At 37.4% G+C, this 12,450-nt stretch overlaps 1 protein-coding gene across 1 annotated transcript in view; it reads right to left on the bottom strand.

The window, feature by feature from the left end:
* The window catches only part of HNMT (histamine N-methyltransferase), a 1,236,603-nt gene that overhangs the window by 501,404 nt on the left and 722,749 nt on the right, over positions 1–12,450 (bottom strand). The window lies entirely within an intron of this gene.

Raw genomic sequence — 12,450 nt, 5'->3', positions numbered from 1 at the left:
AATTAAATGATATGAACCCTAATTTGTATCATTCTAAGTTGATTGTGTGGTTTATTCATTCTGGAAATACGTTGATACTTAAAGTCAGCCATTGCTTTTGATAAGTGATATTGATTAGGTTAAATCTTCTTTTAAATAGTATTTGCCAATTAGCAAAGTCTGTGTTTTCAGAATTACAGTGGGCACAGAGGTGTTCATAAAATGGGAATGGAGTCCCACTCAACAAGAGTTGCTTAACCTTGACAATGTTAACATTTGGGCTGGATAAAATCCTTGTGTGTGGGGGTCCATCCTGTGCATTCTAGGATGGTGAGCAGCATCCCCGGACTGCACACTGGATGCTGTTAGCATCCCTCTCCCATGACACCCACAATTATACCAGATGTTGCCAGATGCCCCTGGGGGACACAGTCAACCTCCAACTGAGAACCACTGTTCTACAGAGTCAGGCAATATTGTAGGGAGAAAAAAATAACAATGACAAAGGCCAGTGTTCATGTTCAATGGATTGAGATTATGGAATGTGTATATTAATGTTAAAAATTATATCTTGATCAATGTACTTTTATAAACTTGCCATAGATATCTCAAATTTGAAATCTCACCACAGCTTTATTATTCTTAAATGCTGTATGATAATAAAAAAAAATTTATTTCTTACAAAGTTAAAAAATTCATCAGGATATTCATTCATTCATTCATTCACTCATTGACTATTTTATCTATCAATTAGTTATTGATCATGAACATAAATCAGGCATTATTCTGAATGAATATACAAGAATGAAAAACAAACAAAGCAAGTATCAAGTTTTATACATATCCAATTATAGCATGAATCACATACAGAGCACATTATTACTCAATCCTTACTTGTTTGACTGACCTTAACAGACAATTGCATATAGCGATAACTAAATAAGCAGTATTTTATTATTTGGATTTCAATGTGAAAAAGACAATTAGTTTTTCCTCCAATGTCTAGTACTTTAGTCTCTGCATTAAGATACTTTTCTTTTTCTTTTAGGATAATTTCTCTTCCAAGAGATATCTTCAAGATTTCAGCAACTTCATTGATAAGTTCTTCTCAACAAGACATGTCCAGATGTCTGAATCCCGGGAATTAGATAGCTTGAAATGAAGCTTGGGATTCTTGATAAATATGAAAAACAGAAAAAGTCACTTAAAGGGGCAAGAATATGTAAAAAGGTTTCCATATCTCATATCATATGAGAAATGTGCTGAAAATGATAAATATTTTCACTAAAACTGATTATAATTCAAGATGCTATTAGGGAAACAGATTTAATTGTGTTTGTCTTAGACAAATTAGTTTTGGTTAAATGAATCTCTGGTGGATTGGACCAGGAGAGGTAGTACGAAGCATCTTTATTGTAAGGACCTCAATGAACTTCAGATATTTGGAAAACTGAGGTGGCAGAAAAATCTGGTATTTGCGTCCTGCACAGGTGAAGAGTGCCTGGTAAAAGAAGTACCTGTGTACTTTCTAAGAGCAGAACAATCTGCTGAATCATGAAAATCCTAAAGACAATTTTTTTCTTTTTTAATCCCGAGGTGGAAAAAGGGAGACGGAGCTGTACAATAGAAAGATTCCAAGATTGAAAACATAGGCACAGGTGTGCACCCATTGTGTAGCAGGTATCTCCAGAGACTATCTAAATTCTGGTTCTACTTTTGGGAATTAATGTCTTCACCTGTAAATTGTGGCATCTGGCTCATAATAGAGGCTTAGTAGCCGTAGCTACTACTACCATCACCTTCATCATTACCACCACCAACAAAAAAGATGAAAGAGACAGTGAAGCTATTTAGAATAGTGGCTACATGATTAAAAGTTATCTTGCACAGGTGAAGAGGTATGTATCATTGCTTGCGTAAGGTTTTTTTTAAAGTTATCAATTATCAAAGCCAGAATTCTCAAAGTCCAAGGTCCATACACTGGATGCAATGTTTTGCATCTTTTCCTGCAGCCACAGGATGGGAGTTTTGCCAATGTGTTGACAAGGGCCTCTGACATTACAGCATCCCATAGTGATATATTGCAGACCAGGCATTTCACTACTTTACGAGCAGAATCTGCTTCAATGCAGCAGCAGCTGAATTTGCAGTTCACAAAGAAGACTGGAACAAACATGGCCTGCAATGTTTATTTTATGTTCATTTTATTTACCAAAAGGAACCATGCTCAGTTTTCCCAAAATAAGACGACATTGACAAGTTCTTACATTCAGCATTTAATGAGTAAATCCATAGTCTACGTGAATCCCATTGTCTTGAAAGTGAGGGAAATAAAACCACCGAGGGCCTCATTGACTTCAGAATTATGAGAAGTCCCTGACTATATTACAGACTATTTATCCAAATAAATTTCTGATTATTCCACAATATGTCAATTCAAAGTGCCTACACACATGCTTCAGTTGCTCCTTGGGGGCCATTTTTCTACATACAACGTGTTCCTGGAAAATATAGAACATGATGAAAGAGCCTTGCTAAGCTGAGCAAGATGGGTGTGTGGGTGGGCAGATATTCTTTAGGCATTCAGGAAATTCTGAACATAGAGCCTGAGCCACTTAAAAACTGTAGACCAATAATGCATGCGTGGCTGTCAGTGAAGGCCTGGTATGACAGAATTAAGCAGTAGCACTAAAGAAATCTGAGCATCTTCATTTGGGCACTTTTTAAGCACCTCAGACTAAGTGAGTTAAATTGTTGTTTTGCTTGGAAATATGGTGATTATTGTTTTGCTTGGAAATATGAACTGAGCAGCTGTATTTTTATTTAAAATTTTTTTATGACAAAGGTTATATGGGTTTATTGTATAAAAACAAATATAAAGAAAAAAGTTGAAAAATAAACTAAAGCCACTAATCAGTATGATCATTTTGACATATGCATATCCAGATTTTTTTGTATTTATTCATTCAACTTTATTTAAATGTTACCTGCAAGCCAGGCATATCTCCAAGTATTAGAAATGCAGGGAAGATAATATTTTTATCCATAGGTGATATGTATACATATTTTTAACAAAAATTGCAATCATAGAGAGTACATACATTTTAACCTTACTTTTTGTCAGTCAACAATATCATGTAAATTCACAGAAAGACATAAACTTAAAAATGTAATTTCAGTGGTTATCATTATATTGAATGGCCATGCAGTAGCTTATTTAACTAATTTTTTTTTTTTTTTGGCATTGGAACTAGTTTCTAATTTTTCCTCTATTAAAAATATCCTGATCGAGATGTTTGTAAAAACTGTCCACGTTGCATTGGATAAATAATTAAATGTAAGTTTTATGGGTCAAAAACATGGCAGTCATGTTTTTAAGGTTTTAAGCAGGTTCCAAATGTCCTCCAAAAATATTTGTCCAAGTTGTATAATTCCTAAAAGGACATGCAAGTGCCTATTTCCTCACAACCTTGACAATCTTAGAAATTTAATAAAAAATTATATTTTATGAAAAGAGACTATCTTATTTAGTTGTATTTTCCCTGTCTTTGATTACTAATTGAACAGTTTTTCATAAGGATATTGCCTATTTGTATTTATTATTTTTTTGTTTTCTACTGATTTTTAAAAAATTTTCTAAGATAAATTGTTAGAGGTTTTGGGGTGTTTAGGATAAATAATTTATGCTTATTTCCTTTAAGAAAGTAATACCTGAGATTGGAGAATAAAATCACTGAAGAGTTTAAGAAACAAGCAGACAAAGTAAAGAATCTTCATATCCAAGTTCACATTGTAAAATGTCCAGGACATCAATAAGTCAATGCAGAACTGAAGTGCATAGAAGGCTAAGACAATCCATGGGGCGTGGCTTCTCTGATACAAGGGGACATGCTCGGTGGGACTGGTTGTCCAGCAATCCAGCTCCCCTCTGTTACAGGCTTCTTAGCAGAGGTGGCCAATGAAGGTCTCTGGAACTTCATTCTCTCATTTCTAACACAAAGGTAGACAAGATGATGCTTTTCCCTCTAAAATTCTAGAGAGCCAGATACAGAAGAGGTAACGAAGAGAACAGAAGAATAGGGATACAGCATCAGAGTTGGAGAAACATAGATAACATAGAGAGGGGCACTTCAGATAGAAATGCAGTGTGCCATCACGTAGAAATGTGGAACAGCATAGGACACAGCAAAGAGTTGGGTGTGAGCTGAGAGGTGCAGGAGATGAGACTATGGAGAAAACCAGCATCTGATGATGAAGGACCAAAGAAGAAAGATAGGAAGATATGGCTTTAGACTTCATTCTGTAATTAGGAAGAGAATTACTAAAGAGTTTTAAGTGAACAAGTCATATAAACAGATTTAAGGAGTTTTTTTTTTTTTTTTTCTTTTTTTAAACTAACTAAAAAAACAAAGCAAAAAAAAAAAAAAAAAAAAAAAAAAAAAAAAAACTTTGGCAGTGATACGAAATCTGATTAGAAGCCTGGAGGAAGGGCTTCCAAGTCAAAGGCTGTCTATTGCAAAGTCAGTAGAGAAATAACGTGGGCCGGAACTAAGGCAGTGGTACAAACTGCAAATTATGCTCAAGACTAAAACTTCCCCCTAAAGTGAATACGATTTTCTGGAAAGATAATGCTAATAAGAATAATAGGGAAAAAATAATAATAGGGCAAAATTTTAATAGCGATATTAACTCCTTAACATTGCCATTGATCAAAACTGATAAAGTGTTCCCCCTCATTTCATATTAGTTATATGCTCAAGCAACTTTCTTTAAGCTAACCATAGCTGAGATTATCAGTAGTATTTTTAACAGCCATATGCTGGGGGCATTTTCACAGTGCATAAAGTGCTAACATGAGTGCTATAAAATCACTGACTACTGTGAAGTTCTTCCAGCCAAGATCACTGCCTCTGCTTCAGGAAAGAACTGAGTAGTTGGGGGAGATGACTGTGACAGGAAGCATCTGAGCATTCCTTTAGCCCAGGATCCAAACACACTGAAATCTTAAGAGAATCAAATTCTGGGCTCACTTCCTGCTAACAGATATGGTTTCCTAGAGGGCCTGGTGGGTGTCAACTCTTTCTTTCCACAGATATTAGGCAAATTCACATCTTTGGGTCCAGAGGGTCAACTGTGCTATGACTAGTTGTTTCTGGCCTATTTCCAAAAAAAGACCTACTGCGAATCATTCCTGGTGCTGGTTTAGAACTGGCTCAAATCTTCTTTCCTTAATTCTCTACTTCACACCTACACTCCTGACCAAAATTTCTGCTTAGAAGATGCCTACAGAGATATTACTTTGATCCTAGCTTCTTAATCAAGTCATTAAAGCAAAAAGTCCCAAACAATCTCAATAAGAATAAGCTGTTTATGTGATTGAATTCATTTAGGTACCACTACTATCTGTGAAGTAGGTCCAAATATTATCCTGATTTTAAAGATGAGAAACTGAGGTCCAAAGAAGTTAGTGAGATTGATCAAGGTATCACGTCTAGTAAACAGTAATACCTAGGAGGTTTACCCAGGTTGTGCTCCAAGGTCTTGGTGGCACTTCCACACTGTGGAACAGAGATGTTGCTCTTTTTTAAATGGTCACCATACCTAGAGTTCAACTGATAATTTAAAAGAAGGAATTTGCCAAGATGAATTGTAATCCTATTTTAGAAGTGGTCACTTTCAGCATCTCAGAATCCTCATGGTCCAGGTGGCCTCAGGTGCCCAACATATTATAGAGACCTTTTCTGAGACAAACAGAATTCTGGGTCACTGGCTTTCAAGAAAGGGAGCAACACTTATCTTTTTTAAGGAGATCTTAAATTCAGATATACATGAGATTTTATTCGGAATAGAATAATCGTATAATGTACTAAGAGATCAGTTTATTTTATTGATTTAAGCAGGAATTAAGTATTTAGGTGACAGTTATTTATTGAGTGTTTTTCAGATGAAAGTCTGTTGCTATTGACATTTCTTTCTAAATACTAATGCAATAGAGCCACAAAATGAGAATTCACAAAAGAGTTGGGGATGAGACACATATTTGGGTGAAGGATCTTTATAATTGGAGGAAGGAAAGCTGAAATACATACACATGTGCTCCTAAGGACTTTTTAGTGAAACATAGTGATCTATAACACATAACAGCTAAGATATACATACATACACATACATGCACATAAACGTTACTACTAGGATGATGGATTAGTCTGTTTTTCATGCTGCTGATAAAGACAAACTTGAGACTGGGAAGAAAAAGAGTTTTAATTGGACTTACAGTTCCAAGTAGCTAGGAAAGTTCTCACAATCATGGCAGAGGGCTAAAGGCACTTCTTACATGGCAGCAGCAAGAGAGAATGAGAAAGAAGCAAAAGCAGAAACCCCTGATAAACCCATCAGATTTTGTGAAACTTAATTCACTACCACAAGAATAGCATGGGAAAGACCCGCTCCCATGATTCAATTACCTCCCTTGGGTCCCTTCAACAACATGTGGGAATTCTGGGAGACACAATTCAAGTTAAGATTTGAGTGAGAACACAGCCAAACCGTATCATTCGGCCCCTGGCCCCTCCAAATCTCATGTTCTTGCATTTCAAAACCAATCATGCCTTCCAAGCAGTCCCCCAAAGTCTTAAATCATTTTAGCATTAACCCAAAACTCCACAGTTTAAAGTCTCATCTGAGACAAGGAATGTTCCTTCTGCCTATGAGCCTGTAAAATCAAAAGCAAGCTAGTTACTTTCTAAATACAATGGGGGTACAGGTATTGGGTAAATACAGCTGTTCAAATTGGGAGAAATTGGCCAAAACAAAGGGGTTATAGGCCCCATGAAAGTATGAAATCCAGTGGGGCAGTCAAATTTTAAAGCTCCAAAATGATCTCGTTTGAGTCCAGGTCTCATATCCAGGTCATACTGATGCAAGAGGTGGGTTCGCATGGTCTTGGGAAACTCTGCCCCTCTGGCTTTGCAGGGTACAGTCTCCCTGTCGGCTGCTTTCACAGGCTGGCATTGACTGTCTATGGCTTTTCCAGGCACATGGTGCAAGCTGTCAGTAGATCTACTATTCTGGGGTCTGGAGGACTGTGGCCCTCTTCTCACAGCTCCACTAAGCAATGCCCCAGTAGGGGCTGTGTGTAGGGGCTCTGACCTCACATTTCTCTTCCACACTGCCCTAACAGAGTTCTCCATGAGGGCCCTGTCCCTGCCACAAATTTTTGCCTGGGTATCCAGGCATTTCCATAAATCCAAAATCCAGGTGGAGGTTCCCAAACCTCAGTTGTTGACTTCTGTGTACCGACAGGCTCAACACCATGTGGAAGCTGCCAAGGCCTGGGACTTCCACCCTCTGAAGTCACAGCCTAAGCTCTATGCTGCCACTTTCAGCCATGGCTGGAGTGACTGGGACACAGGGCACCAAGTCCCTAGGCTGCACAATGGGACCTGGGGCCCAGCCCACAAAACCACTTTTTCCTCCTGGGCCTCCAGGCCTGTGATGGGAGGGGCTACCATGAAGGTCTCTGACATGTTTTGGAGACATCTTCTCCATGGTCTTGGGGATTAACATTAGGCTCCTTGTTGCTTATGCAAATTTTTGCAGCCAGCTTGAATTTCTCCTCAGAAAATGGGTTTTTCTTTTCTACTGCATTATCAGGCCTTGAATTTTCTGAACTTTTATGCTCTGTTTCTGTTTTAAAACTGAATGCTTTTAACAGCACCCAAGTCACCTTTTGAATGCTTTGGTGCTTAGAAATTTCTTCTGCCAGATACCCTAAATTATATCCCTCAAGCTCAAAGCTCCATAAATCTCTAGGGCAGGTGCAAAATACCACCAGTCTCTTTGCTAAAACATATCAAGAGTCACCTGTGCACCAGTTCCCAACAAGTTCCTCATCTCCATCTGAAACCACCTGAGCCCAGACCTTATCATTCATATCACTATCAGCATTTTTGTTAAAGCCATTCAACAAGTCTCTAGGAGGTTCCAAACTTTCCCACATTTTCCTTCTTCTTCTGAGCCCTCCAAATTGTTCCAACCTCTGCCTGTGACCCAGTTCCAAAGTCACTTCCACATTTTTGGGTATCTTTTCAGCAACATCCCACTCTACTGGTACCAATTTACTGTATTCGTCCATTTTCATCATGCTGATAAAGACATACCCGAGACTGGGAAGAAAAAGAGGTTTAATTGGACTTACAGTTCTACACAGCTGGGGAGGCCCAGAATCATGGCAAGAGGAAAAGGCATGTCTTACATGGCAGCAGCAAGAGAAAATGAGAAAGAAGCAAAAGTGGATACCCCTGATAAACCCATCAGATCTTATGAGACTGATTCACTGTCATGAGAATAGCATGGGAAAGACTGACCTTCATAATTCAATTACCTCCCCCTGGGTCCCTCCCACAACACATGGGAATTCTGCGAGATACAATTCAAGTTGAGATGTGAGTGGGGACACAGTCAAACCATATCAGATGACAACCTATTTGCCCATCACCTTAATGGAAATTTAATGCTTCCACTCTAGTTTATTGTGATAACATGGATCTAAAATATATCCGCAAATACAAAACCTTCCATAACATATGGGTTCAGTGATTATTGATTTAAATACTTGCTTTGAATTTGAATAAGACTTGGACTCTTTAAAAAATAAAACCACTGTGATTTTAAGAATTGTCCTATATGGGATATGAAAAAAGCAAAAACATTATTTTGATGAACCCTTTCTAGCATACATACACCTTATATCAAGAAGAACTATTTGCTCAGAAAGTGGTAATTTCCATTTTAAATGAATCTGAGATTTCAACTATTTTTAGTGGTACAAAATTTTTACAACCTTTGACTCAGTACCTCCTACTAAACGCATCCTTTCAAAAGCACGAAATGTTGAAGGTCTGTCTATATTATTCAAACCAGCAATTAGATCCAGATGTTACTGCACTTTATATTTAGATACCACATTTCAATATCTAAAAAAGAAAGAATGTTCATGAAGGACAGAGAGAATAATTTATAAATGCAATTAAAGCATATTGTTTAGACTCCTTCTCACTAATTTACCTGATTGCAAAGTAAAATTAAAAGAATTCATATTTAAATGTAAAATTGGGTCAATGAGTAATGAAATTTTTCAAACTGTGTGTATAAGGAAAAGAATACCAAGTATACAACGGTTGTGTCACATAAAGTCTATTTTATAGCTTTGCTATAACATCTTCCAGTTTTTTAATAAGGCAATCAAATTCTAGATAGTATGATGGATGGAATGATGATTAAAGAGCAACTTGAAACTAACTACGTGTTATATAGAGTGGCAAAGCTGCTAATAGAAATCATAAATGTTGCTGATATCATATGCTTTCTCTGGCTTGGAGTGTTCTTCATTTAGGGAAATAATAGAATGAAATGTTATGTATCAGCTAATGCTACTTGAAAAACCATAGTATACATATGGAAAATGGATATAGGTATATCATACAAAATATAACTTATTCTTAAGTTTGGTTGATCAGGTTAAGAAAGAAATAGAATGGCTAGGTACCCCTCCCCTTTAATTATCAAATGATCTAAGTACTTGTTTAAATTAAGTCAATATGTTATGGCATTTTTGTGGCAGTGAGTATTCTTAACTATAGCTTTGGCTTTGGCTAATGATAAGTGAGTTGGCCTTTTCTAAGGTTATGCCAATGACTGGTAGCACAGAGGTAGTCTGCATTACTTGCCACTAGAAGGGGAGCCAGCAGTGGGTTAATAGCTGGATGTCACGAAAGCTGTACAGGATTGAGAACTGGAACCAACAATCAGGTGAGAAGTTGCTAAACTAGTGAGTAGTGAATGACCATTGATTCTTGCAGCTCTGCGCCAGAAAGACACCATTGTATCCAGATAATTGCCAGAACACAAGGCAATAATAATCCTCTCTGGTCTCTAATTAGTTTGTTCATGATTCAAGTGATTAACGTATGCTACCAGGTTCTTTAATGTTACTGTTCAGGTTACCACAGCACATGAACTTAAGAGTAAACAGGAATAATTCACTCATTCATTCACAATATTAGGTATCCACTTTATACTGGTCACTAATATGTATGCCGAAGCTTCTACATTAATTAGAATTAGTTTCCTCTGTGATCTCAAAAATATGAAAACAATTATAGCTCAAATAATACTAGTTACTATTTACATAGGGTTTATGACATGCCAGATACTATCCTAAGCATTTTACATACATTATCTCATTTAACCCTAACAGCAACTTCATGAGTTAGGCATTTTTATTAGCCCATTTTGTAACTGAGCAGATAGAGGCACAGCTTGTTAATTTGCTCAAGGTCACACAGCTAGTAAGAAACAAAGCCTAGACTCAATCAAACCCAATCTGGTTTCAGAGTTCATTCTTTACTATAGTACATATGCTGTCCCATGTATAATTCCAGGTACGCGGGGTAGGCCAAGCTGATATTGTGAAAACACAGCCACCAAAGCCAAAGTTTCCATTATCTTGCTGTTATGCTATTTCTATATCTGCAAATTTCTACATCATGTTCCAAAATGGCTATGCTAGCACCAACCATTATCATTATTCCAGCCAGCAAGAAGAACTATTTTCTTTTAAGGATTCTTCCCAGAGGCTTCCTTCACAAGCAAATTAAGCTTATGTATCTCACTGACCAAAACTTTGTCATATGATTGTAAGGGAGTCCGAGATGTGTAGTCTTTGTTCTAGGTGATCCATATCCAGCTGTTATTTGATAAGCTGATACTGAGGAAAAAGGGAAGAGCACCATTCTTCATCAAAATATTGAAAAACCAGCCTAAAACAACTGCTCTTTTCAGAATATTTCTATTATTGCCCCTAGTATATTTTTCTTTCCACATCAGATTCTTTTTGAATCCAGATACCTTTGGGTTCATTGGTAGACTGTGATTCTGTTGGCTCTTCCTCATGTGATGACTGATAAGCAGACAGCACCTGCCTCTAAGACATGTTAGCAAACTGGAAAACAGTTACACTCCTCACACCACAGATCACCACTAGTTCCCTCTATCCTTTTGGTAAAAAACTGATTAAGTGAGTTTTCATTACAATAAAGTACCTCTATTTATCAGATTGGGAAAAAGAATTTGTATTGTTACAATTATTATATTTGTGTACATGTTAATTCTAGGACATTTGCAAAAGTCAAAACAAGAAAAAACATCATTGCTTAAGAATGCAGAAAGACAAGGCACAATGAATCACTTCTGTCATCCCAGCACTTTGGGAGGCCAAGGCAGGAGGATCACTTAAGCCCAGGAGTTTGAGACCAGCCTGGGAAATGTAGTGAGACTCTGTATATACAAAAAAAAATTAAAAATTATCCAGGCATGGTGGTGTGCACCTGTAGTTCCTGCTACTCGGGAGGCTGAGGTGGGAAGATGGTTCAAGCCCAGGAAGTGCAGGCTGCAGTGACCCATGATTGCACCACTGCATTCCAGCTTGGGCAACAGAGCGAGACCCTGTTTCAAAAAAAAAAAAAAAAAGAATTCAGAAAGAATATATAAGACAGGGTATTTATCAGAGGCATGGTAAAAGTATCCATGACACTGTATCAATGCATAAAGGAAATGCTATTGGTTTGGAATGTTATGAAGATTTAGGGTCCTTCCTCCTCCAAAAATGTATTCTCTTCAGTGTTCTGGAGTGCTTTTTCATCAGTCACACCAGGGAGACACCCACTAGTCAATATAATTCCTGTTTCATACACTGTGGAACAATCAAGGAACAGTTCTTGTAATAGGTGTTTCTCTCTTGTTCACAATTTGTAGTTTGCTCATTAGTTAATGACTGTTCTTTGCTCGGGGGACTTATTTTTTCTCTTTTCTGAAGTCTCATTACATTCTTTTAGAAGTTGAAAGGTGATGAGTAGGAGTTGTTGATACCATAAAATAGAATACCAAAGTCCCATAATTCCATATTGCTGGAAATAGTTTAAATTAATAGCAGGAAGCACTGTTCCCTCTTCAGTCCAAGGATATTAAAAAAAGGTGTTATCCTCAAAGGAGCCGGGGAATATTTAGATTAATTTGTAAACACCAGATGCTGACTTGGAGACAATAGTAACTTTAGGACACGTATGAAATGTACAATTTATTTTCTGGTACCCTTCTCTGATTTCTGAGCCCTTCCATTTTCTGCTGTCTTCTGCCTTCATATTCTCTCACAAGCTCTCTTACATATCCACACTCCTGTTAAAAGGAGTGTTTAGTTTTGTGTTTTTACTAAAGCAAGACCCTCAGGAAAGTAGTTTTCAAAGAGAAGAATCCAAAGAATGCCTGTTCCAATGGAAACTTTTAGAGTTCTAGCACTTACAAAGGCCAGGCATTGTGGCTTATGCCTGTCATCCCAGCACTTTGTGAGGCCAAGGCAGGAGGATCACTTGAGGCCAGGAGTTTGGGAATTCTAGCACTTACAAATAGAGGGTA

Source organism: Macaca thibetana, chromosome 12 (genome assembly GCF_024542745.1).
Source record: "Macaca thibetana thibetana isolate TM-01 chromosome 12, ASM2454274v1, whole genome shotgun sequence".
Lineage (NCBI taxonomy): Eukaryota > Metazoa > Chordata > Mammalia > Primates > Cercopithecidae > Macaca > Macaca thibetana.
Note: the sequence above shows the minus strand (reverse complement) of the source record. Positions and strands in the feature narration are given on the sequence as shown.